Below are 24,953 nucleotides of genomic sequence, written 5' to 3'. Positions count from 1 at the left end.
AAGATCGATTTCTGATAACCTATCTCAACCCTTTCCTCCATCATATTGTAGGTTTCATTTTACTCTCTGCATTCACCTACAACTGTTGAAGACGTGTTTGCTGGATTTATCCCAGGGCAGAAAATGGCCTATAAATCATAAATGTGACGATGCATAGAGACTGCGTTGACAAGTCATTTGTCTTGCTACAACAAGAACAACAATATGTTTTATGAGACTCGTTTCTCATCATTAATGTTTCGGTTCATCAGTTACCTACATTCGCCATCTTTATTTCCTTTAATTTTTCATGTTTCCATTTTTCTCTCTCTCTCAGTTTTATCCTCCACTAGGTTGATTGAACCTAACAACGCTCGGTGTACGAAAGATACATCGTAATATGTAAACGTTTACAATAATAACACTAATAAATTCAAATATCATCTAAATCTGCAACTTTTGTTGGGATTTCTGCTTTCCATCTTTCCAATGTAATAATTATAAGGATTGAATCACAAGAGCGTGTGTCTTTACAACCGTTATAAATTGTATAGTCCAATGTCCTGACGTGCACAAAACGTATAACTTTGTGATTTCAAATGATGCATGATGTCAAATCTGATATAACTATCCTTTGGGGCTTACTATAAAGTTAATAACATAATGCCACGTTGCCCCTGACAACCGACCAATGCGACCTGGTTGAGTGTGAGTGTGGGTGTACATGTGAAAATAAAAGGTGGGGTTACAGTTGTACAATAGACATCAAGTAATACATGTGCAACTACTGTGTTACGTACTTCAACAGTTGCTAGCTGTTATCTCTAAATAGATCATGGACTGTATGACTCTAATCAATTCGTTCTCACCCAATGGTGTATGGAATATATCGTGGCTTGTTTTTTTTCAAATGTTTCATTATTTGTAAATAGTGTCCACGCATTGAGTTATTTCATTATTGTAATGAAGGTTCGAGATTTATCCAATTACTTGCTAGTCGTGTTTTCGCGATGTATATCATACGTTTATGTACTTTCAATCTTCTCTTCTCTCCTTCACAGTTTTTTTTATAATGTAATGTAATATAATGTAATGTAATGTAATGTAATGTAATGTAACATGGTTTATTAAATAGAGAATAAATAAACGAGTGCAGATTCCATCCCGAATGGTTTGTGTATACTGTAATGACGTCATCGGTCTGGGCTTATCGGCCTACCCTTTGGGGAAAAGGACATTAGACCGCGCCCACAACGGCTGGTCTGTCAATCTAAGTTTTGGGTACACCCCATTCTCGCAAGCGCAAAGCAAAGCACACTTTTCCGCTGACAACGCAAAACAAAACTATCCAACTTTATTTCACTATAACTGTGTATTGCGACACTTTGTCCTTTGTCTTGGGTGTTAGTATACTGTCTGTACGATTTCGTCAAATATACTAGCATATTGAATATGGTAAAATTATGCAGCGTTTTGTCTATATCGCATTACTTACATGTATTTGGCCAATTACCATCAAGTCAAGCGTTGCAGCAGTCGATGTACCGGTATTGATCATCACTGCACCGCACGAGGGCGTCCTATACTAGTTAATTACCCAGGCACTGCCAGGACACGAGGCAACCTGTAAAACATTCAAATAAAGTAAGATAGTGATAAATTTGTATACAAATACATAAATACATCTTTTATGTACACGTGTGTAACAAATTATTTATACACATGTGTGTGTAAATGTCAGTCTTTGCAGTTTTATGGTTCTTAGTACATAGTTCACGGTGGAGTAAATGTCTTACTTTATCACAGGTACTTTATGAAGTACACAAATAGGATATCATGGGATGTGAACTTTAGTAGAAAACAGATGAAAAATATGTACATGACAAAGAAAACGTTTACAACATAAGAACCAGGACACAAACGATATCGATTTGCCAACAAACAAACAAACAAACAAACAAACAAACAAACAATCAATCAAACACACACACACACAAACAAACAAACAAACAAACAAACAAACAAACAAACAAACAAACACACACACATGCACTTGAATATAGCTAAGCTCTGGAAAATACAGAGAGCAGCCAATCGTATTAAAATATTCTATTGACAACACAATGAAAACTAAAAGTGAAATCGACAATCGTTATTTTGATATTTATAATATATATAAAAGACTAAATTTTTATATGGATTCGTGGACATTAAAGTGTGGATGGAACTTGTTTTATTATGTCTCAGACCACTATAGAAGAATAGTGGTCTGAAATTGTGTCTTGTGGTTTTACATAAAGAGTAGAACCTATTTACAGACGACGGGGTGAAGATAGACGTTGGGCCAATTTCATTTGTGAGGTAATATTGTATTCAACGATGGTTGTGTTATAAAATAAAAGCATCATCATTTGTGTTTTTAGTATTTTTTGGATCTTCGTAAATAACGCCATTACATTGTATCATGACCATATCCTTGAATAGAATATTAGCTCGCAAGTGACTGTGCGGGCGGGCCTCGGGCAAATGAGTCGATGACCGTGACAAAGCTTGAAGGGCAAACAATAGAATCATATTCGTGATATAACGTGTATGAAGGTCTTCTCTCATTGTCTGATATGTCAATAGAAAGTTTGAGATAATTGTTTTTACCTTGCAGTATAGGTCATAGTACTGACAAGTATTAATGTATATGTGTAGTATCAAAGGGTAGAACACTTAACATCTGCAGTGTATTCAAGCTAAGCTGTTGAAATCAAAATCTCTGTAAACAACTTCTTTTGAATTATTTGACCCGCTTTTCTTGTAAGCTTGGATTCAAACTTCAGATTCAACGAAATATCCCAGCATACCTAGTTACACAGTATGATCTTGTCAAATCGACATGGAACTTTGAAACAATCGAATGAAATAAAAATAATCATCTCACTGACCTAATTTTATAGTCCATTGTAAAGAGAAGTGGTTTCATTACGTCAAATCTCGTGATGTTGAGAAAGTTTTCCTGCCAATTGTATATAATAACCTAACCTGAGATCATTATTATTTTTTTAAGACAACTTTCGATACGCAGCACAGCAGATTACAAACATGTAAAAATAACTACACGTAGTACTACATTTATGTATAGGACACAAGTAGTCTTCAGTGTGCAAGTGTCGCTTAACAAAGTTCAACTTGAATCTCTAACAAAAAGTATAGTTCCCTCGGGCTAAAAAGAGGGCGGTTGGAGGTAATTGATGGAGTGTGATTAGGGCTATAGAAAAGGTGCATGCCGGTGTTTGGAGGTTGATGGAATGTGGTTCGGATATAAGAGATTGTAGTATAAATGCCCAAATACATTCTGTGCATCTTAAAATTTATTTGGATTCTAAATGTGCTGCATTATTTATTTATTTATTTATTTATTTATTTATTTATTTATTTATTTATTTATTTATTTATTCATTCGTCTGTCTGTCTGTCTGTCTGTCTGTCTGTCTGTCTGTCTGTCTGTCTGTCTGTCTGTCTGTCTGTCTGTCTGTCTGTCAGTCTGTCTGTCTGTCTGTCTGTCTGTCTGTCTGTCTGTCTGTCTGTCTGTAAATGCGTCCGTCTCTATTATTTGATTAATTAATTAGTTAGTTAACTGATTAATTTTTATTTATTTATTTACTTACTTATTTATCTATGTATTTATTCATTCTATATAAACTTACCGGTTCGATCATTTCATATCATGTATTTAAACCAAACCGTACACCCACCTTTCCATGATTATTCTTCAAAATTTGTGTAAGCTTATCTTGAAAACTACAAAAACAACAAAATCAAAACGAAACAAGAGCATTTTGCACAGTCACGGGAATACTATGTTTGCGATTATATTTATGGATCCGAATTCACCTAGAACGCTGTAAGATCGGGAACAAAGAATGAACAATACATATTTCTTCACATTGAGAGAAATATCTATTTGGGTAATAAGCTTATCCATAAAACCTGTACATGTCACAAGACGACGACTTTACGGTTTTATTATTACTACCCGTATTAGTATTACTCATCGAAAGTGAAACACACAGTCAAGACTACTACGTGTTCTGTACAAGGGCCTAATACTCCATGCAGGCCTTATACTCCAGGCCTAATACTCCAGGCCTAATACTAATTTCCCGGCCTAATACTCAAGATTATTTATGATATTTACTAGACTGTATGCAAGCATCGTGAATTTAACCAGATATACAGTCTAATTTTATCTAACAATCACTATCAACACGTTTATGATAAACCATCTAGGCCTTAGCGGTGACCATATGCAATCATATGAAATGTTATGGAAATGTAATGTAAGCTTCAAATGGAAGTTAATCTGTGTTGGTAATTCAATGTGAACTTTTTGCATTAAAATTCCTTCGCTCTAAAGACAAAGACTGAAGTACGCAGTCGAAAATTTCAGCTTTTTGTGTTTGGAACAAAAGTTTAAATGCAACAACAAAAAATAATTCATCCATCTTTGATGTTCCCGACCATAAATATGCTTTAATTCTATTGTTTAATAATCATGGAACTTAAATTTACTAGTGGGCATTATGTTTAATTAACTTTTAATTTGCGGTTATCCCGCCTTTCTCTATCGTACGCATTGGAGGGTCAATGTCGGGATGTTGTTCAGGTGATGGGCTTTAGACAAGTCTTATTTGTGTACTTTCGATGGTCCCACTACTGCCAAGGTAACGCGTCCCGTCTATGGCAGCTGTTCCCGCCCAACCTTCTTATTTGAATATGAATGATTTCAAATTTATTTACGGAAAATTGAAATGTTTACCAAAAATGTTGATATTTAGATGATGGATGCCTAGCCTCGAAGTGTAAAGTTCATATAAAGGCATCGTGTTGGATCTGAGTCTGATAAAACACTTTAAGATAACGAAAAGTCTATATTAAATCGACTCTAAACAGACTAAACAATTGCATGGTTGGAAAAAAAGACCACCGCCAAATAACATCTACACGCTTTGGTAAGTTTTGCTGTAAACTATTTACAGGTACTCACGAACCTACGTGGCGGCCATCTTTGATATTTACCTTCACTTTTTAGGAAAGGTACTAGGCGCGCTAAATTGGAACAAAGGTGTGTGTGTGTGTGTGCTTGGTCTGCCTACATAAAATAGGTCATGGCAAAAATTTTGATAGCTAACCACCAGGTGACCTAAGAAAACGTGTTCTGAATACACAATTTTGGGTAAGCAAATTGATCAATGTAACTTGTGTTATACGGCTGCTGGTCTGTCTAGCCCAACAGTGTAATACATAGAGCCTTGTAAAACATTTTAGATATAACCCTACGCGTGTATAAAGGAGACCTAAAAACTAGTAAAATTCCTCCGAATATAGCGTTTAAAATAATCCTGAATAAATGGTCATATACATAAATGCTTGGAATATGCCAACAAAAAATAAAAAGTAGAAAGAAAATTGTGAAAAAAAGAGTGATTATCAAATGTGCGTAGTGATATGTAGAGGATGCAGCAGTTCGGTACATCGCCGGGCAGCGTCACTTTTAGCACGCCCTTTGTAATTTGGAGTGTGTGTGGTAGGGCTTGACAGCTACTATCTCGTAGACGTATTAGTTTTGCGACACATCGCAGGTAAGATCGCATATTTAACTTTCATATGCCTATATTCTAGCGTTCTTGTGAGATGTTGTTTATATTTAGCATATTATCGAGGTCAATATGATGGACGTGCTAGTACTGCATAGCATACTACTATTTGTGTGTAACCTGGTTGGGTTGGCCGCCATTTTGTCTCATTTTCTCGACTTAGCTGTCGATTAGTCTTATTTTTCATGTGTTTTTCAACTGATTTCACTAAGCTTTTAAAATAATGTGCACTGCTCAGACATAGAACATTGATTGTTGCTCTTTGAAGTTGATTAATGATAAACAACTTAGTCATCCTTATGGATGCAAAGGTGAGAAAATAATCAAGTTCATCTTATGAACACCTACCTAGACTGGGGTTGTTTGACTATGTGTGCATATTTCTCACCTCGTAATAAGTATTCCTCAACATCAGATTGCCTTGTCTAACATTCCGAACGCATTTTAGTGGACAGTTTATGACGTACAAGTGTTCACTTGGGTTACAATCAAGTTTATTGCGTTTTTATACTAGTAAACATAATCATGATGTATGATGTTCAGTAAGTAAGGTAGGTACCAACCAGACGTACTGTATGTCCACTTTTAAATAAAGTTCGCTGACTGCAAGAGTCTCTCACAGATTGCACTTTTAAATGTTGAAGATTTTTATTTCGTTTGGAGTCACAGAAAATTGCTTTGACAGATTTAATTATCCGTTGTCACTCGTTCGGATATTAAGGTCAATTTACACTAGTAAAATAGAAGTTCCGGTTTGACGGGGTCGCAGACGACACACGGAATGAACGTTGAACTTACAGGCAAACCTAATGTCATGTAGTGACCCTAGAGTACCGGGGTTGTTTCCCAGGCGTCCAACAAACTGTCTTATAATTTACCAACGATCACAACTATTTATTATTTTTACACGTTTTTGGGTAATTGGGTGTTTTTAAGTACCAAATACACATTGGGAAAATCTCATTGTATTGAGAGTGGAGAAAAGTTGAGTTTTATGGTAGCTGGGGAAGCCCTGTAAGCTAATCACTTATAGATAAGAATTTATGTACCCTGAACTTATCACTCAGCTCTCAGCCCAGACTAGCTTTCCAAGTACACATCAATTCATGCCAAGTTTCTTGTTAAAGCACTTGAATCTAGTACAGAATCTTCCCATAGATATGCTTGAGTGCCTTTTCTCTATGTATGAAAAAAAATGGCTGGTTGCTTGAATGGAAAACAACTCATGAATATGCTGATGCAATTCTTTCCATTGAGGGACAAACAGTTCGATGACCAACAACAGAGTTGAGGGAGGCAAGTGTGTTTCTGTGACCCCATTCACCTTAAAAATGGAATGGAATGAAGTGTTTTATAAATATATTTGTATTTGGTATATTGCAGCTAGCTTTGCTTGCATAGTACTAGTGACACACCCTGTTCTGTTCATATGATATTTCAATAGTATGATGAATTTACTTAGGTTAGCAATATCTATATTTACACAAATTCATGAGTTTAGTCATTAGCATTCTGTCAGTATAAGATAATGGTGATTAATATCATGTAAGGTATGATTCAATTTGTGTAGTTTTGTTTAGTTTAAGATGGTTTCTTGGAAAGAGCATTTCAGTTTGTTATCATAGTTAACAAATATGGGTTCTCATATTTGAGATATATGGTTGAATTGAGCTAGCCTTGCAGCTTCGTGGTGATTGAGTAGGAAATAAATGGCAAATTGGTATGCATTACCTGAAACCTTTGCGCTCAACTTTGACTGTGTTAATGAGAAAACATGCGTAAGATGTGGTGATGACCACAACACAGGGCTCAAATGGATTTGGATACCTATTACATCTTAGCATCTGGTCATTACTCAGTCAGAGACACTACGTTGTTATTAATGACCATATATGTCTGGGTTAAAATTGATATCTTACAAGGAAGTGTGCCATTTCTAGAGTTGTTTTCTCTGCACTCATCATATACAATAATCATTATGGCATCTTATCTATTCAATAAATAACTATAAATGAAATGGTTGACAAAATAAAGAGGAATTTTATATAATTCTTCTTAGAAAGTAGCAATTTTATTTTACCAAGATTGACATTAAATACTAAGTCATCTTAAATGCATTCAAGGAAGGAAGGGTGTAATTGTCATTGAATATCATGTTATCAGGATATTAATGTCTGCTCACAAGAGATACAAGTCTAAATATAAACTGCATTGTATTATGTAATTATTAAATTTATTTTATTTATTTTTTAGAACTGTTTTCACCAATGTTGTGACCATTGTTAGATAATATGAACTGTAATGACATTTGTTATAGAATGTAGAATGTTTTAATTAAGATGTGGATTGTGTATAATTATTATGCATTATAGAGCTATAATTAGTGGTTTGAAAAAAATATACATAATATAAAATGGTGGTGATATTATGAAGTTAAATATGAACATGAAATATGAAATACTAGTAAGCTGTATCTCAATATATACTTTCAAAATTATCATGTGTCACATCCTGGAAATTGTGACTTACAAATTACAAGCTATAATAATTTTGAAATCATAGCAAAACTATTGTTGGTTTGTGAAAGTGTATGAAAATACACCACACAAGAAGAATGGTTTGGTGATATTATGACTATAAATAAAGTAGCATCCCAGTATACAATTTCAAAATGAGCCCACATCATATAGACTGTGTGCAGTATGTGTGGTGTAGAGTTACATTATCTCCATCCCCTACTATCAGTCACCATTGTTTACCTCAATTGCTGTCATGTTAATGAGATTAATTAGTGTGGATTGGTCTTTGATTGTATGATATCTCCCCAAGGCTAGCAGTGAATGTATTATCACTCAAGTAGTATCAGCAGGAAACCCTCCATTGAATGCTCGACACCTCTGTTATAGAATGGTATGACCCATTTCAGATATGACTTTCATTTGCTATTTATGGTTTTGCGTTCTTTTGAATGCCTCAGGAAATGTACACAGCAGCACTGCACTGTTCCTGAAGTCCACCCATTATGCATTGTATGTGAAATGGTGCTGTACAGGCTGAGGTCTGTGCTATTACATCATCAGACACCCCAGAACACATCATGGGGTGATAATAGTTTTATCTCTCTTTTATCAGCTATTTATAAAAGCTTTCCAGCTGAGTCATGATAGAATTGTTGATTTAAGAGTTCCCATATTGTACCATGATGATTGTGCCAGCAGTGACATTGGTAGGGTATGTAGTAGTCCACACTGGAGCAGGATCTGAACAATATCTACATGTATGAAGAATGTATAATGAATTTACCAATGGTGACATTGGTAGATTCTGCAGTACAGGGCACTGGGTTAGAGTCAGAACAACATCTTTAATAAATATGACGTAATTATGAGTTTGTATTGTTTTCAAAGAATAGTTGGTCTATCAATGCTGATTTTTATTGTAGTTATTGGCCAGTGAGCAATAGATATATATTGATTTGATAAACATGATATAAACCATATTATATAAATTTCCCATATGCTGATTTTCACAAGTCCCAAGGTGGTATCCATTACCTATCAACCAAGGAACCGCAGATTATTATAAAGAAGTTGATGTTCTATGCTTTTCTTTGTCAAATGACTGACCACCATTTTCATGTATGTATGTATGCACGTGTATTTACTCAGACCTTGTAGTGAAATATTTTCCCTTCTTTTCACAATGTTTACCCAAAGTCTGAAGAGAACAAGATGATTACCATGCAAGAGACATATCAGCCAGACATCTCATTTCATATTGAACAGCAAAAACCCACAAATAAAGTGTGGGTGGGTGTTATTACCAGGACCTAGACAGTTTTTGAATTGACATTCTTATGTTGTGTTGCTGACTCAATGAAAGCCTTGTGTTATGGTTTAAGAGTGTTTGGTGGGAGTGGTTGAGTATTGACATTCTATAGGTAATATGATAAGTATATTGTTGTGTTGAGTTCATTAAGGGTCAACGTCTACAACTGCAGCTGTAATTAAAATTAGAAAAGTAAAACCACTGTTATAATGCATGTATTTTAGTAAGTGTGGCATGTATTAACTGGTCAATTCATCAAACACTCGCTGTTTAGTCTGGGAGTTGTACTAATGTAGGCATGTATTAACTGGTCAATTCATCAAACACTTGTACATTTTGCTTTGCTGTATAGTGGGGTTGGGGGTTGGGGGTTGGGGGGGGTTACAATGTACAGTGTAGACATGTTTCTCTTTGTATAAAGATTATGATAGTTGTTACCATATGCAGTGGCTATTCTCTCTGAATACTGTAACAAGGGTGCCAAACCCTCTTGTAACTTGTGAGTGCCCTCATGATAAAATTGAAATCCTAGCCAAATCATTTCATGCAAAATAATATCACAACTGCCAACAAACACAGGTACCAATGTCCTGTCCAGAAAATATTTGCATTACAATATAATATGGTGTGTTGATAGTAATTACTGTCTAAGAAATCACACACTTGAACCCTTTATGCCACCGAGTCCTGGGGAACCCAGACCACTTACACTATGATGCGGGCATACATTTTTGTTATGGCACAGGTATACACAAACATTGTGGTTACTATATGTGTTGACATACCAGGATATAGATCCATACTTTTAGTTCATCTACTTCAGCTTGTTGTGTGTGTGTGTGTGTGTGTGTGTGTGTGTGTGTGTGTGTGTGTGTGTGTGGTAGAATTAATGACACACAAGGGGTACAACCTTCAGCTTATTGTGTGTGTGTGTGTGTGTGTGTGTGTGTGTGTGTGTGTGTGTGTGTGTTTGTGTGTGTGTGGTAGAATGATAGATGACACACAAGGGGTACAAACTCAATTCATTTCATCTCTTTGACATAATGAATTTTATCTTTTAACATAATAACAAATGACAACTGCAATAAGTACCTTGTTTGAATGAGTCTGTGGGTTTTCAATGCATAGAGGCAGTACTTGTTCTACTAACTAGCAGCTCTTGATGGATGGTATGTTACGATTTGATAGATTGCACGGCCTAGACAAATAGTATAGTTTGTACCTTTGGGGCAGTTACATGTACATATAGCTAAATCTTTCTCGTAAACTGTCAGGCAAGTATTTCCAATCATATCAGGTCATTTTAGGGTTGTTTTTGGTGTAAGGTACATGACAATGTCATGTGCATGTAGCTGTATAGTCATTTGTCACTGTCAGTACAGTAGTAGTTGATTTGGACCATTATGAATTGATTGCCTGTTAGTTTAAGACATACTTGAACACCGAGAGTGCTAGCATGTAGAAAGTTCAGTTGAGGCCATACTGGGGAATCTATATTTCTATATATTACAAACTGTCAATGGCTTTTGATAATTTGTATACCATTGTCCAGGTTCTCCTCTCATCTTTATAAAGTAGTGATTTCTCTGAAACAACAGAACTTAAATATGTCTGTATTATGAAATATTGTCTTTTTCTCAAGAGAGTATTGTTACTTACTCTGTTTTGATTCAACTCTTGGCATCTATTCAGCTTACCATATACATGTATTATCACCAGGGTTCTTCCTAGGTATTTATAGAATAGCTGATTCCATCATATGATTTCTTGAAGACAGTAATTAACATAACATATTCTTTTGTTAGGCAAAATATATATGAAGTGATTAAATTCATTGGAGAACACTGTGATGCTTGAATCATGAATATATTTCTATATATTACAGTTGTTTATCACTGATATCAAAATACTATTGGTTTGTAGCTGGACTCAAACTGATATAAATAGAAGTCTTGGTATTGTGATTAGTCACCCCAGGGCACTGGCAGTGTGGAATGGTTATCAATTTACATAACAACTGTCTGCATTTCAAATAAAGGTGTGGGTTGATGAATTTTCCAGAACCAGAAGATAGGTTGTCTATATTCATTTCACTCAGTTACTGTTTTGGTCTAAGGGAAGCCAATGTTCTAGTTTTGAACTGGCTTATGATTCATAAATACAGAAGTGTTAACCAACTTGAAGAATTAATTTCAATAACAAATTCAAACGTTGTTTAAATTCTTTTCAGTCATTCATTATCCTGATTAATGCATAATAACTGATGCAAACAGCAAAATCACTAAACTTTGGTGGATTGAGTATATATTTTGTACTAAGTCCAGTGTCATATTAAAGTTTTCTACAGTGTACACATGTACATGTATATGGTTGACTTCCTCAAGATGCAATGCTATCAAATGTTGATCGAAGCCCGTAAAGGTAAAATAAACTTGGGATGTGGTTAGATTTTACCATCTACTTACTGTTTGGATAAATACAATGTAGTTGTTATACACAATTAGTAATTTTGGGTGGATCCAAACCCCTTGTAAAGTAAACTAGATTTTACTCACTCACTGCTTGGACAAATACAATGTAGCTGTCATACACAATGAATATGTTTGGTCGGATCAGATCAGATTGGAACCCTGTGTAAAATAAACTTGGAACTTGTGTAGATTTTATCTACTAGTTGTCATACAGAATGAGTAATAGCCTCTTTACTACACAGTTACTTGTGAGATAATAGTTTATGTAAGGACATGTGCAGTTGTTGACTAATTGATAAGATATGTCACAGACAGTAACAACTAACAGGCACTAAATCTAGGTCATGGTAAAGGGTGTGGCAACAACGTGTTCTCATTGTCACAGTTTTTATACAGTCAAAACTTAGTTCATTGCTGTGCACCAGAATTTTAGACATCCTAATCCATTCTACTGATATCTTGTTGGTGGTGTTTCCAAAATACTGAGACGGACTCTTAACTCTCCTATCTGTACAAAAAAAAATTCTGTGTAATTCAGAACCTTGCAATAGTTGGGAAAGGAAACTCTTGTAATGATTCTGGATAGTTTATCCGCACCTTGTATCAGAATGTTAGTAGGAACGGCAGTAAAATGCCAGGAGAACTTAGGTCCCCCCACCTTGTATCAGAATGTTAGTAGGAACCACAGTAAAATGCCAGGAGAACTACAGTCTCCCCACCTTGTATCAGAATAATAGTAGGAACCACAGTAAAATGCTCGGGTGACTTCTTTACATTTGATCTACTTTACTGGTCTTTTCTAAATCTGAATGACCTAAATTACAAATTCAAGAATAGGAAACACTGGTGATCACTGATGCATGATATGGTTCGATTCCATTGTTCTAATATCAGGGTTAGTACACTCACTGAGAGACATTTGAAGATATGGAATGTCGATAATGTGTCTGAATCACTTTATAAGGGTTATTCTGATTGGTTAGAAAACAAAGGAAGCAAGCACATCTGTTGGCTGTAATGTTAATGAGTGATAAAAAGTATGTATGTTGTCCAATCAGTGACAACTTTGTAGTAGCTTCACATCACCCCAAAAAAGTATAGGAGAAACCTATACTTAGAAGAGTGTGGAAAGTAGAGTAAACTTTAAAATATTGAAAATTCTGATTTCCCTAATATAGTAATAAATCAAATGACAATCTATATGAAATAAATGATCTGCAAATTTTTTCCTGGAGAAACTCCTGAAAATTGATTTGACAGTATAATTGCATAAGCCCAGGAATATTTGATTGCGAGTACAATTGTTGAAAACTGTCTTCATTTCACTACCCAAACAGCTGTAACAGTATCTGTATTAACAGGAAGTGAGAGATTTTGAGTACACAGAAGCAAAATAGATGATAAAATGATTCAATTAAACTCAGTGAAAGTTGGTGTGAGAATATGTGGGACTTGATAGCGTGTATTGATGTCCAAGTGGCAGGTCAGTGTACTTGTAAAGTTTTTGTAAAGAAGTAAACCTTACACACATTGATATTAAGTGTCCAAGGACACCAGTAAGTAACCATTTTTGAATGTCATGTTGACATGAAGTTTGATTTGTCGTTTTTGTTCCAGCTGGATACTGACTGTGTCATTGCAGCCAGAGACTTGGTTATTTGGCTTGGCAATGTTGTTGCCGGAATCTTGGCTCCCTGGCCTGGCCTGGCTATGTTGTTAGTGAGAACAGCATTTGTAGAGCCAATATGTTGAGTTACATGTCGATAGCCAAGTCTCTGGGCTTAGCCGCTATTGTCATCAAAACTATAGTTGGTAATAGCTTTCAAATTTGATATCAATATGTTTTACTGACTTGCCAGGGTTAAAATCATTTTCATTTCAGCTTTATTTATTGTCACTTACTGATGTGATGTCAGACATGGAACATTAAATTAGAGTAAACAGACATAAAATAGTTGTTTATATTAGGTTATGTAAACATGGGTCTGTAGTATTTAGGTTGTAGTATGTGTGTCACATACATTTATGAAAGTATTTGCTATATAAAAACAATGCCAAGAATTTAGTAAGACAAAGCAGAGAGATAAGGCAGAGAAACACTCAGTAATATTATCATTGTTTTCTCATCAACTTAGGACAGGAATCATGTATCAGTTTATAACAATTTCATAGTAATTCTGTTGTACAGTAATTCTCACATACAATACTGGAACTACCTACCACCCTTGATACAGTGTTCTTGTTAGGTTTTTTTCACAAGAGGGTTAGTTGTGACTCAGTGATCATGAACTGTTAATGGATATGATTAAATGTGAAAGTAGCCTTGCTTTGCATTGCAACAATGCTGGCTACAAACTAAGGATATAAGATGTATTATAGTTAGTATGGATTCCATGCTAAATATATACAATTTGAGGTCAGATCATACAAAAGTATCATGCATGGTTTCATCCTAACTTGGTAATCATGTTTTGCCAACAATTAGTGTACATGTATCTATTCCTATTCCCATCCCTTACAATGAAGCCATTGTAATGAGATGAACAGGTGTATTCATGAATTTAAATAAACGACATCGCATGAAATGGGAAAAATGGAATAAGACATATTAAAACATATATATAATTATGAAGTGAATTGGAAGTCATGAAAGGGTTGGTTTTCAACATAATGGAGTAAGAACAAACTGCTCTATAAAAACATGAAACATTACAAATGTATGTAGTAAATTGGAAGTCATGAAAGGGTTGGTTCTCAACATATGCTACAATTATGATAAAAATTTGCTCTGTTATCTATGTTTGAACAGTCTGTCACTTTATAAAGTGTTTATTACAATGGCAGGAAAAAGTGAATAGTGTATTCAGATGTATTGTGATAAGGTCATCTCTTGTTTTCATCATCAGGGGCCCTCTATTCTGGGGTGAGTTTTGTACTTCTGTTTCCTGGAAATTTATTAAGAGCAGAGAAATCATATATTGAAGTCTGTTGTCTACACTAAAACAAGTCCAATGAAATGATAAAATAGTAAATTTAAACTTTGATTTTGATGAAGTTGTGATCACTGTGTCTGTGATGTACACAAGTGAAAGTACTCAGTTGTGGTCATTCAATGAGTGGTGAGGAGTTAGAAAACATGGGAATGGTACAAGAATACATGTAAATGTCCATATACTCTGGGTTCATACAATGTAGTAATGAGTGAAAACTACTATTCAGTCAAAAAATGTAAGCAAATCCCAGGAATTCGCTTCTAATTGTTTGACTTGGAGTAGAACTTTTTCACTCAGAATGGGAATCGTAATATTGGATATATTTTAGGTTGTGCACACCTACAGTCATATCTTTACTTTATTTACATCCTAAAAAGAAGAGTACAATGCAGTTATTCAAGAGATTCTATTAATCTTAACCAGAAGTAGAACAGCTGTCCTGTGTTGCACTACAAACTAAATGACTTTGTAGTCAGTCTTTTAAGACTAGATTCCAAAGTAAATCAACATTGAAATTTTGATGAGGACTTAGAAGAATGCGTTGATTCAATATCGGTTGGAGATGAAAGTGTTCTTGTCCTATATGTCATTATAAATTGATGGTAAAGCTATGTGTTCTAAGTCAACATGTCAGACACTGCTACAGTAAGTAAATATTGTCAGTATGTACAGTGTTAGAATGATGAAGTTAGAGTAGAGTCACTGCCCCAATAATTAAACATTGTCCGTTTGTACAAAGTGTTAGACTGATAAACATTGATGATATATATTGGTGTCTTCAATGACGGCTACATTTACCTTGTCACAAGAGTTTCATGTCACATGTTAGACTGATAAACATTGATGATATATATATTGGTGTCTTCAATGACGGCCGCATTTATCTTGTTACAAGAGTTTCATGTCATATGTTCACCACCAATGGGTTGATAATACTTAATTTATCAATAGAATACAGTGACTCAATTTTGAAATATATTCCATCAAATTATGATAGTATACAATTCTATGAGAAGGTAGTGCAGTATATACATATTTTAAATACACAAATTTAGTAGTATGTCAACCAGCAACCACAGTTCCTGTACTAGTAATATAGCCCAAATTTGTTCTATTGATATAGAAATTTTGCCAAATAGAAATATTCAAATGCACATTGTTTATGAACAAATCTGTCTTTAATACAAATGTAATTCGTATCGTTTGTATTTGAATGCTATGGTCATACAACAAATCCAATATGGCCCCCTACTGATTGCAGTGTTGAGTGCTTGGAAAATTCACCTGAAGTAGTGACAGGTGATCCATAGGTGGTTGCCGAGACATTGCCACAGTTAGTAAACATTGTCAGTTTGTACAGAGTATTAGAATGATAAACTCAGATATTCAATAACCCTTTCATGACTAGAGACGAGTTGTAAATAATATGGGGACCCAATTTATATGAATATTTTCATAATTACAATAATATTACTTTATCAGGAAGTAACATTTCTTTAATTCCAGTCTAAAATGAAGTTGATATATGCCAAAAACTTACATAAAACAAGAATTTTGTCCAAACAATTTTGGCGGGAATGTTTTCAGTATTGAAGGGGATAAACTCAACTGTGGTTTGTAGGCTAGGAATGTTGACATGACGTTTTGTTCATACAAAGGGGTCTACATGTGTTTTACTTTGATGAATGCTATGTATTGTTTCTATTCATGGTTTGGGAATGGTGGAATCTATACTGAATTTCTCATGCTTTCTGTCATGTTTCTTTTGAAAAATACATTCAAATGTGTAGGAAAGTATTGTAAATTTTACTGTGAGAATTACAGGGACTCAGCAAAGTACTGGGAGTATCATGATATGCATTCAAAAATAAATGTAATGGAAATGTAGACTAAGTGAAAAGACATCAAAGTTCTCTAAACTATTTCTCAGTAGCTACATTATCATGCTCATAGGCAGTTGCTTGAAAATGTCAGTGTTTTTAAGGTTTTCAATAAATTCAGGTACATGTTTGCAGTGGATTGAGAAGTCTCTTAAAATGGCAAAGTGTAAATTCAGTATTTTTTTTGTCAAGAACCTTGGTACAATGTTTGGCTGAACTGTCATTGATTTTGACCTACTGTACCTATCTATGCACTTGTCCATGTTGTGTATTATGGGCTGTTTATTCTAATAAATTAATCCTTGTAACAGTTTGAATGAATTAATCAACCTTAAAATAAGCCATCCTTAGTAAGGACACAGTCTCTGGTAATACTTTCACTACTATTGTTAATAAATTGGCAAACAGCCAGTGTGTGGGATGGAGTACATTTTCCCTTTGAGGTGAATAGGAAAGTGTTGTAAACAGGATGGGAGGTAACCTATAGTCAGGTCACCACTTTGCTAATGTATTCTACTGGAAAATTGGAATTTTCCTCGGGAGATTCATTAGTGTAATTATGGTGGAGTTGTATGGTTTCTAAATGGCAACCACTTCACTCAGACATATGGTCCTTCTAGTCATGTACATGCATGAGAGGTTGGAGGAGATAGGCCTCATTCCAGACATTTTAGTGAAAAGTTTAGTTACTGTAAGTGGAAATTTAGTCTTTAAGATGAAGGTTTACTTTCAGAGACTCAATATCTCAAGTAACATATATACTGTATACAGTGAAATTTATGAAATTATCTAGTTTTGTGTAAGGTGAATTCAACATAAATTGATGGGAAATTCTGATAACATGGCCCATGAACTGTGGTAGATTTCATCTGCTTAATGGCCCATATAAAAACAGTATGGGCTCACAAGCATAAAATCCATAATCCTGCCTGACCACTGTCTTTTACATGGACTTGACCTGAAGAAGGGTATGTATATACAAAACAGTATGGACTCACAAGTATATCCATGTAATTGATCAACTTGGAGAACCTTGTAATGAACTTGTCAGGGTCATTAAAATATTTTGTTATTCTAAAATGTTCATAATTAGCCAAGAATGCACATAGTACACAATTTAGGTCATGTACATGTAGGAGGCATGTATGTAGACACCTAAACGCCTGTGTTCAATTTTGACCATGTTTTACTGGTCAAATGCCACATTCTCTGAAAACACAACACTGGCTGTTACAAATTATAGGATTGAAGTCTAGCTGTATAATATTTATGTAGCATGAACAAATGACAATGCTCTCTGACATTACAAAAATGGTTGAAAGTTGAATAATTCAAATTGATTTATACAGAATTATTATGAAAATTATGGAGAATTCTTGTATACATTAAATTAGTATAACTACTTGTACACTAGTCTGTAAGATACAACATTCGTGCCATGCTATGAGCCAGCACTCACTCAGTGGTTGAGAAGTCTGATAGGACTGAACAACACAACATATCTTACTGTGGTCTATAGGGCTGAACAACACAAACATATCTTAGAGTGGTTGAGAAGTCTGATAGGGCTGAACAACACAACATATCTTACAGTGGTTGAGAAGTCTGATAGAGCTGAACAACACAACATATCTTACAGTGGTTGAGAAGTCTGATAGGGCTGAACAACACAACATATCTTACGGTGGTTTTAGAAGCCTGATAGGGCTGAACAACATGACATATCTCACAGTGGTTTAGAAGTCTGATAGGGCTGAACAACACAAAAATATCTTACAGTGGTTGAGAATCTGATAGGGCTGAACAACACAACATATCTTACAGTGGTTGAGAAGCCTGATAGGGTGAACAACATGACATATCTTACAATGTACATATGCAGGATTAACATAATTCCAAAATATTGGTCTGTGCTGTGTGTAAGCAAAGACAGTAGGACCCTGGTATACTGGTAAGATATTGGTATGAATCTGGGAAAATTGACAGTCTCCTCTACATGCCTAAATTTGGAGGGAAACCCTTGGAAGCGAGATGAATGCAGGTAGAGTTTATATTTGTACTGCATGCATCAAAAATATATCGATGTCTAGTGTTCTCCCTCGAAAGTAATGGTAGTGCCCCTAAAATTTACATAATAAAAGAACACATTGTTATTTAGATTGATTGTCGTTATTTCTAGTTTTTCACTTGATGGATGGCTTCCACTATGCAAAGAAAGGTTGAGTGAGAACCTGGGAGGTCATAGGTCAAAGGTTGTAGTGATTCAGATAGTTGACCCAATGAATACAAAATAGTATTTGTATATTGCTGGTATGACTCATATGGTACTTGCATTGAATTAGTCTGAGGCAAGCCATTGTTGTCTAAAAAATTAATCATTTGAAATAATAAAAAAGGAGAGAGTGTTATTAGTCAACTTGTGTGGGTGTTAAAGAGATGAAACCAAGACTAGGCAGCTTATTACTTATTTAAAAAGGATAAAAACTTTCTATTATCAGCTAATGTGAATCTGATTATCTCTCATTTCTTATAATTATATGATATATAATATTTGTGGTATTTAACAATTATTCAGTTTTACACCTTTCTTTGTAGCTGATTATGTGTATGATAAAGTCTCGTCTCTTCCGGTTTCATTTATTTATTTACAAATTGAAAAGGTTGCGTGCTGTGGAAAATTTTGTCTGTCATATGGCAGCCATTTTGTATTTTTGTACCGTTAAATAGAGGTAAAGTTTACATGTATAGCTATAATATGTAAGGTCATGGTAGTGAATTCTATAGAAATTGTGCTTTTCAAAGAATTCCTTGTATGTGTATGTGTATGTGTTAGAAATGGAATGCCTGGTTTTACTGACTGGTTTGCAGTAGCGTTATTTTGCGAGTCAACTTGTGGCTGCAAATTGACCTGCAGCCTCCAAATTACCTGCATATTGGCCTGAATCCTGCAACCCCACACTAGTCACACTTATAGTTTTGTGCTTTAGTCATGTAATGAATTCATATTTTAGAGTGTTAGCATGTTGTACTTTTATCAGTATGAAGCCATTTTAGTAATCATTTAAAATATCTCCGTCTTGAGGCTTACAGTCTCGTGTAATGTTTTCCAAGTAGTTGCAATAAAAATCAGAAGTTTCCACATTACTTTTGATTCAAAGAATATTAAATTGTACCAGATGGTGTTATATTCCAAGTAATAAATAGACTGAAGGTTCAAAGGTCAGCTTAGAAATGTGACTTTCATTCTTGTGGGCACTTATAGATTGGTAGCAGTATTTCAATTAAATCCTTATCATAGAACAGCTGTATCGGTACATGTTTGTAACTTGTATCAAACAGTATCATAGCTTCAAGATATGCCCTGGCTGCAATTAAAGTTAAAGTTGAACATGTGTCATAGATGTTTCTGAATCTGAAAACTTTGAACCTGGAAAGTTTTGCCAATCATTTACACTTATTTCATTGAAAAACAAAAATGTGAAAATAAGTAGTGACTAAAATGCCTTCTTGTATATGAACACAATGTACCAGTCTGGTAATTAGTAAAAATAAGTAGTGACTAAAATGCCTTCTTGTATATGAACACACTAGCCCCATCTACACGTAGGTCGTCCTACCTGAGGCAGTCCCAAGTCCTACCTGAGGTAGGATAGATTTGTGTCTACACATAGGAAGGTTACAGCATAGATGCCTCGCGTTCCGTCCTGACCGACAGAACACAGGACGAAGTCAGGACAGTTTCAGGACGGTTTCAGGACGTGTTTGTGTTTACACGGGCTTCAAACTATCCTGAATCCTACCTCGGCTCAGATAAGATTTTTAGTGCCGTGTAGATGGGGCTAATGTACCAGTCTGGTAATTAGTAAAAATTAGTCTTTGAGAACGTAGCTGAAGACTGTAAAATTGCAAAATTTTGTAGCGTTGAATATATCTAGGTTTACAGTATTAGAATTTCAAAAACATTCTTTGATTGGGTAATAGATTAAAATTCATGTGTAGAATGTTTTTAAGAACAAACGACAATAAACGTAACAGCCAAAAAGAAATCGTGAAGTGTACAATACATCGGATTTTAATCAGATTAGGACATACAGTGTAACATATTTTTGAATAACTCTATTGTATTGGTCACCCCATGTGAATATGGCACTAACAGATACCAAATGTTTGTGTATCATAATCAATGTTGTAGATATATAATATGACTATTTCAATAATGATATTACTGTCTGACAAGATGATAAAATATAAGACTATAGGGACATAATATTATGTATATTACAGTATGGTCCATTTACTCTAAGAGAAGATATATGTACAGCAAGCTCGTGTTGAACTGTAGGAATAGTAGGTGTGTGTTTGTCTCGCAGGTCCTGATATGAACATCTTGCAACTGAATGTATATGTAGAGAGTCAATGTAAGGATCCAGTGCTCAAAGTTAGCAGTAGTCTTGGGCATATAGTCTACCAAACATTGTGTCTAACCTATCAAATCAATAATGCGGTAGTTCGTTAGGCCGATGGAAATCAGTGGAAAATTGTAGCTGGAACAGTTCGCATGGCTAAATTTGACTACCAAGCCCAAAAGTTAAATTCAAACCCAGGTCTGATCATTGGAACAAGTGTGCACTGATGTAAATATGTGTGGTAAAAAGTATAATGAAGGCTGACAGTTACTTGCAGTTATTAGATCATGGTTACTGATGTGAATTGAAGTATCCACATTGATAATGTATTGATGAAGGTAGTGATGTAATCATAGCAACAAAGTTACTGATGTTGAAACATGAAGACATTTTCTGAATAGGTAATGACAACTATTTTACAAAATTACTTTATCAAAAAACTATCATGTGTATAACATTGGTGAATTTTTCATCGAAAAAAGAGCAAAGATGCACTATGATATGATGTAGTAAATTGTGTAGTGCTAGATATTAAATATGATATGATGTAGTAAATTGTGTAGTGCTAGATATTAAATATGATATGATGTAGTAAATTGTGTAGTGCTAGATATTAAATATGATATGATGTAAATTGTGTAGAGCTAAATATTAAATATGATATGATGTAGTAAATTGTGTAGTGCTAGATATTAAATATGATATGATGTAGTAAATTGTGTAGAGCTAGATATTAAATATGATACGTAGTAAATTGTGTAGATCTAGATATTAAATATGATATGTAGTAAATTGTGTAGAGCTAGATATCAAATGAGTAATCTCTCCATTTAGAAAATTACATAACTCCTACGCATCGAAATGAACGCTTTCACATTTGATATCTGTGAAGCATATTAATCGAAATGTTGTCATGGTAATGTTGATAAGGTGATATACATGTAGAATACATATTGGCATAAAGTTTGCTGGGGCCAGATTCAGAAATACACTTTATCTAAATGGCTTGTACATGTATGTACATGTAGTGTGTTGAGAATGTCAGTTGTTGATTGCAATAAACTGAGTGCTACATACAAGTAATCTAAGTCTAAAGTGAGATTTACATTACATGTACCTTTTCTCTAATAACATATACAGATTTCTCAATATGTTAAATAGAGTTCACTACCCTGTGTAAACTTTCCAGGCTATGTTCGTGACCCCGGTGAACTTTTTAAATCACTGTATTGGCATAGTAGAAATGTTGAGGGTGGGTGTGTCCTATTTCAATCCATAAGTAAGTCTGTTAACCTTACATATACAAAGTCTGGAAGAAGTGCAAACATAAACTAAGCAAACCATGACTGCAATAATCAAAGGCAAATGATTGATAAAGGTCAGAGGTCAAATTCACCTGAAAACCGCTAGGTCAAAGGTTGAATTTATATGAAAGTGCCAACCTTTTGATTGTTCAAATGGTAATAAACCCACAATTGTTATGGAAATGAAGCTATGGTACCTGAACACTTTTGTCATTTGAAATGAAAGCTGATGGCATTTAAAAAAAGAGACACGATTGCTGTTAAAAGGTTTCTCTTTCAGCCGTAAACATCATTCCATTTTGACTGTTTTAAATGTCAATTGAACAGCAGCCAGGTACTTATTATCAATGCATCAATCAACAGGACTAGTTGTCTAATCTTGATGAAACACTTGGGCTTAGATTATGTATGGTTTGCAGTACAGCTAAGTGGAAGAACAGTCACTACAATATCTCAAGAGTGGTTGCAGTCCAGAGAGTTGTCACTGTTTTACTACTGTCTTATACTATCTCAAGCTGTCCAAACTACAAAATTTTGATTTAAAACATGTTGCTGTTTGGTTAGCTCTAGATTGCAAGATGACAAGTCTTTGGGCAGTGGTTGTATTAATATTACACTTCAGGTTTCTTTCCTTGAGTGTTAGGTTTCATCCTAGGATTTTGTGAAAATATGACAATCTTTTTTGTTGTCATACAAAATTTCTTGTAACTCGCATCATTGTGTTCTGGAGAGAACAGTGTATTTGCATCTGCAGGGTTGAAGCAAGGGCAGGTTGTTTTGAATAAATTTGCATATTAACAATACATTTGTTATGTAAATATGTTATTTTGTTTTCAAGGGTGGAATGTAAGAGTAAAGTGGCAAATTTGAGTTTTGGAAGCTTAGCAAAATATGTAGTGATACAACAAAGCTGTTTCAAGTACATCATAGACATTAGTCTGGATGCCAACATGGTCTGTAAACCACCAATGTGGTCTGTAAACCACCAACATGGTCTGTAAACTGCCAATGTGGTCTGTAAACCGCCAACGTGGTCTGTAAACCGCCAACGTGGTCTGTAAACCACCAACGTGGTCTGTAAACCGCCAGCGTGGTCTGTAAACTGCCAATGTGGTCTGTAAACTGCCAACGTGGTCTGTAAACTGCCAATGTGGTCTGTAAACTGCCAACGTGGTCTGTAAACTGCCAATGTGGTCTGTAAACCACCAACGTGGTCTGTAAACCTCCAATGTGGTCTGTAAACCACCAACGTGGTCTGTAAACTGCCAATGTGGTCTGTAAACCGCCATGTGGTTTGTAAACCACCAATGTGTTGTGTTCTCTGTGGTCTGAGTGGAGGTGGAAATTGTAAGGATTCTGTACACTTGTGCTAAAATGTAAGCTCAAAAACTGATGGATGGACTTCTGTAAGTTTAGGGCATTGCTATTATAACTGGATTGACTGATGTTAAGTTTAGGGTATTGCTATCATAAATGGATTGACTGATGTTACATGTAAGTTTAAGATATTGCATCATAAATAGATGGACTGATGTTACATGTAAGTTTAGGGTATTGCTATCATAAATAGATGGACTGATGTTACATGTAAGTTTAGGGTATTGCTATCATAAATCAATAACTGTTATAAATGGTGTCATCAATCAATGAAAGAATTCCAATGCACTGTACCATGTATAATTCTAGAATTAAGCAGTTCAGAATTGTCAGTAAATATGTCAAATTTTAAATTCAAAGATTGATGTTATCAAAATGTATATAGTAATGTGTGAAACTACATTAGATTTCTATGGATTCATAGTTGCCAACTCAGTCCATCAAAGTCCTATCATCCCTACATATAACACATTATTAAAACTAGTCACAGATGTATCAGGAGCTTCCAAATATGCAATATAGAATTGTGCAGCTGCTTTGTTATAAATGTTAAAGAATTATTAGACAATTGCTGTATATTTTTTTTCAATATGTAAATTTGTCATACCCATTATTGAAATTTGACCAATGAGCCAGCAATGGCATCATTCATATTTATTGAAAAAGCCACCCATAATGGGTATTAACATTCAAAGCTTGTTTTCCTAATGATATGAACCCAAGGACAAACATGTCTATTTTTAGGCCTCTCACTGTGCAATAAATTGTATCAATGTATTAAGTATCTTTTCTGAGCTGCAAGGAAGGAGGCACCTGCTGGCGCTTCATCAAAATATAGTGATTTTCCCCAAGCAGTTTTAGCACATATTTGCAATTTAAGTCTGCAAATAGCAGTGTAGACATGATAAGGAGATATATGCATAGTGAATAATCTGCTGGCTAGTAGGTATTGTCACTAATCCAATGCTTTGCCTGAGGTATGGACATCTAGTAGGTGTATGTCATATGCAGTGTGTGAAGCATTGGCTGTGGAATAACTGATGAGAATGCTGAAAGGCCGTCAATAAGAA

The 24,953-nt window shown here is 34.9% G+C and overlaps 1 protein-coding gene and 1 long non-coding RNA gene across 11 annotated transcripts in view; both read left to right on the top strand.

Moving 5' to 3' along the window:
* The window catches only part of LOC144445508 (uncharacterized), a 2,314-nt gene extending 2,147 nt beyond the window's left edge, over positions 1-167 (top strand). Inside the window, exon 4 of the long non-coding RNA XR_013481910.1 lies at positions 52-167. This is a non-coding gene — a long non-coding RNA (uncharacterized LOC144445508). The remainder of the gene's footprint in view (positions 1-51) is intronic.
* A 5,325-nt stretch (positions 168-5,492) lies between these two features.
* LOC144446036 (protein 4.1-like) overlaps positions 5,493-24,953 on the top strand; it is an 82,688-nt gene continuing 63,227 nt past the window's right edge. For all 10 annotated transcript variants that reach the window (XM_078135715.1, XM_078135707.1, XM_078135713.1 and 7 more), the window contains exon 1: positions 5,493-5,609. The gene's annotated coding sequence lies outside the window, so the exon portion shown is untranslated. The remainder of the gene's footprint in view (positions 5,610-24,953) is intronic.

This window comes from Glandiceps talaboti, chromosome 14 (genome assembly GCF_964340395.1).
Source record: "Glandiceps talaboti chromosome 14, keGlaTala1.1, whole genome shotgun sequence".
NCBI classification, from domain to species: domain Eukaryota; kingdom Metazoa; phylum Hemichordata; class Enteropneusta; family Spengelidae; genus Glandiceps; species Glandiceps talaboti.
The sequence above is the reverse complement of the archived record's forward strand: the minus strand, read 5'-3'. Positions and strand labels throughout refer to the sequence as shown.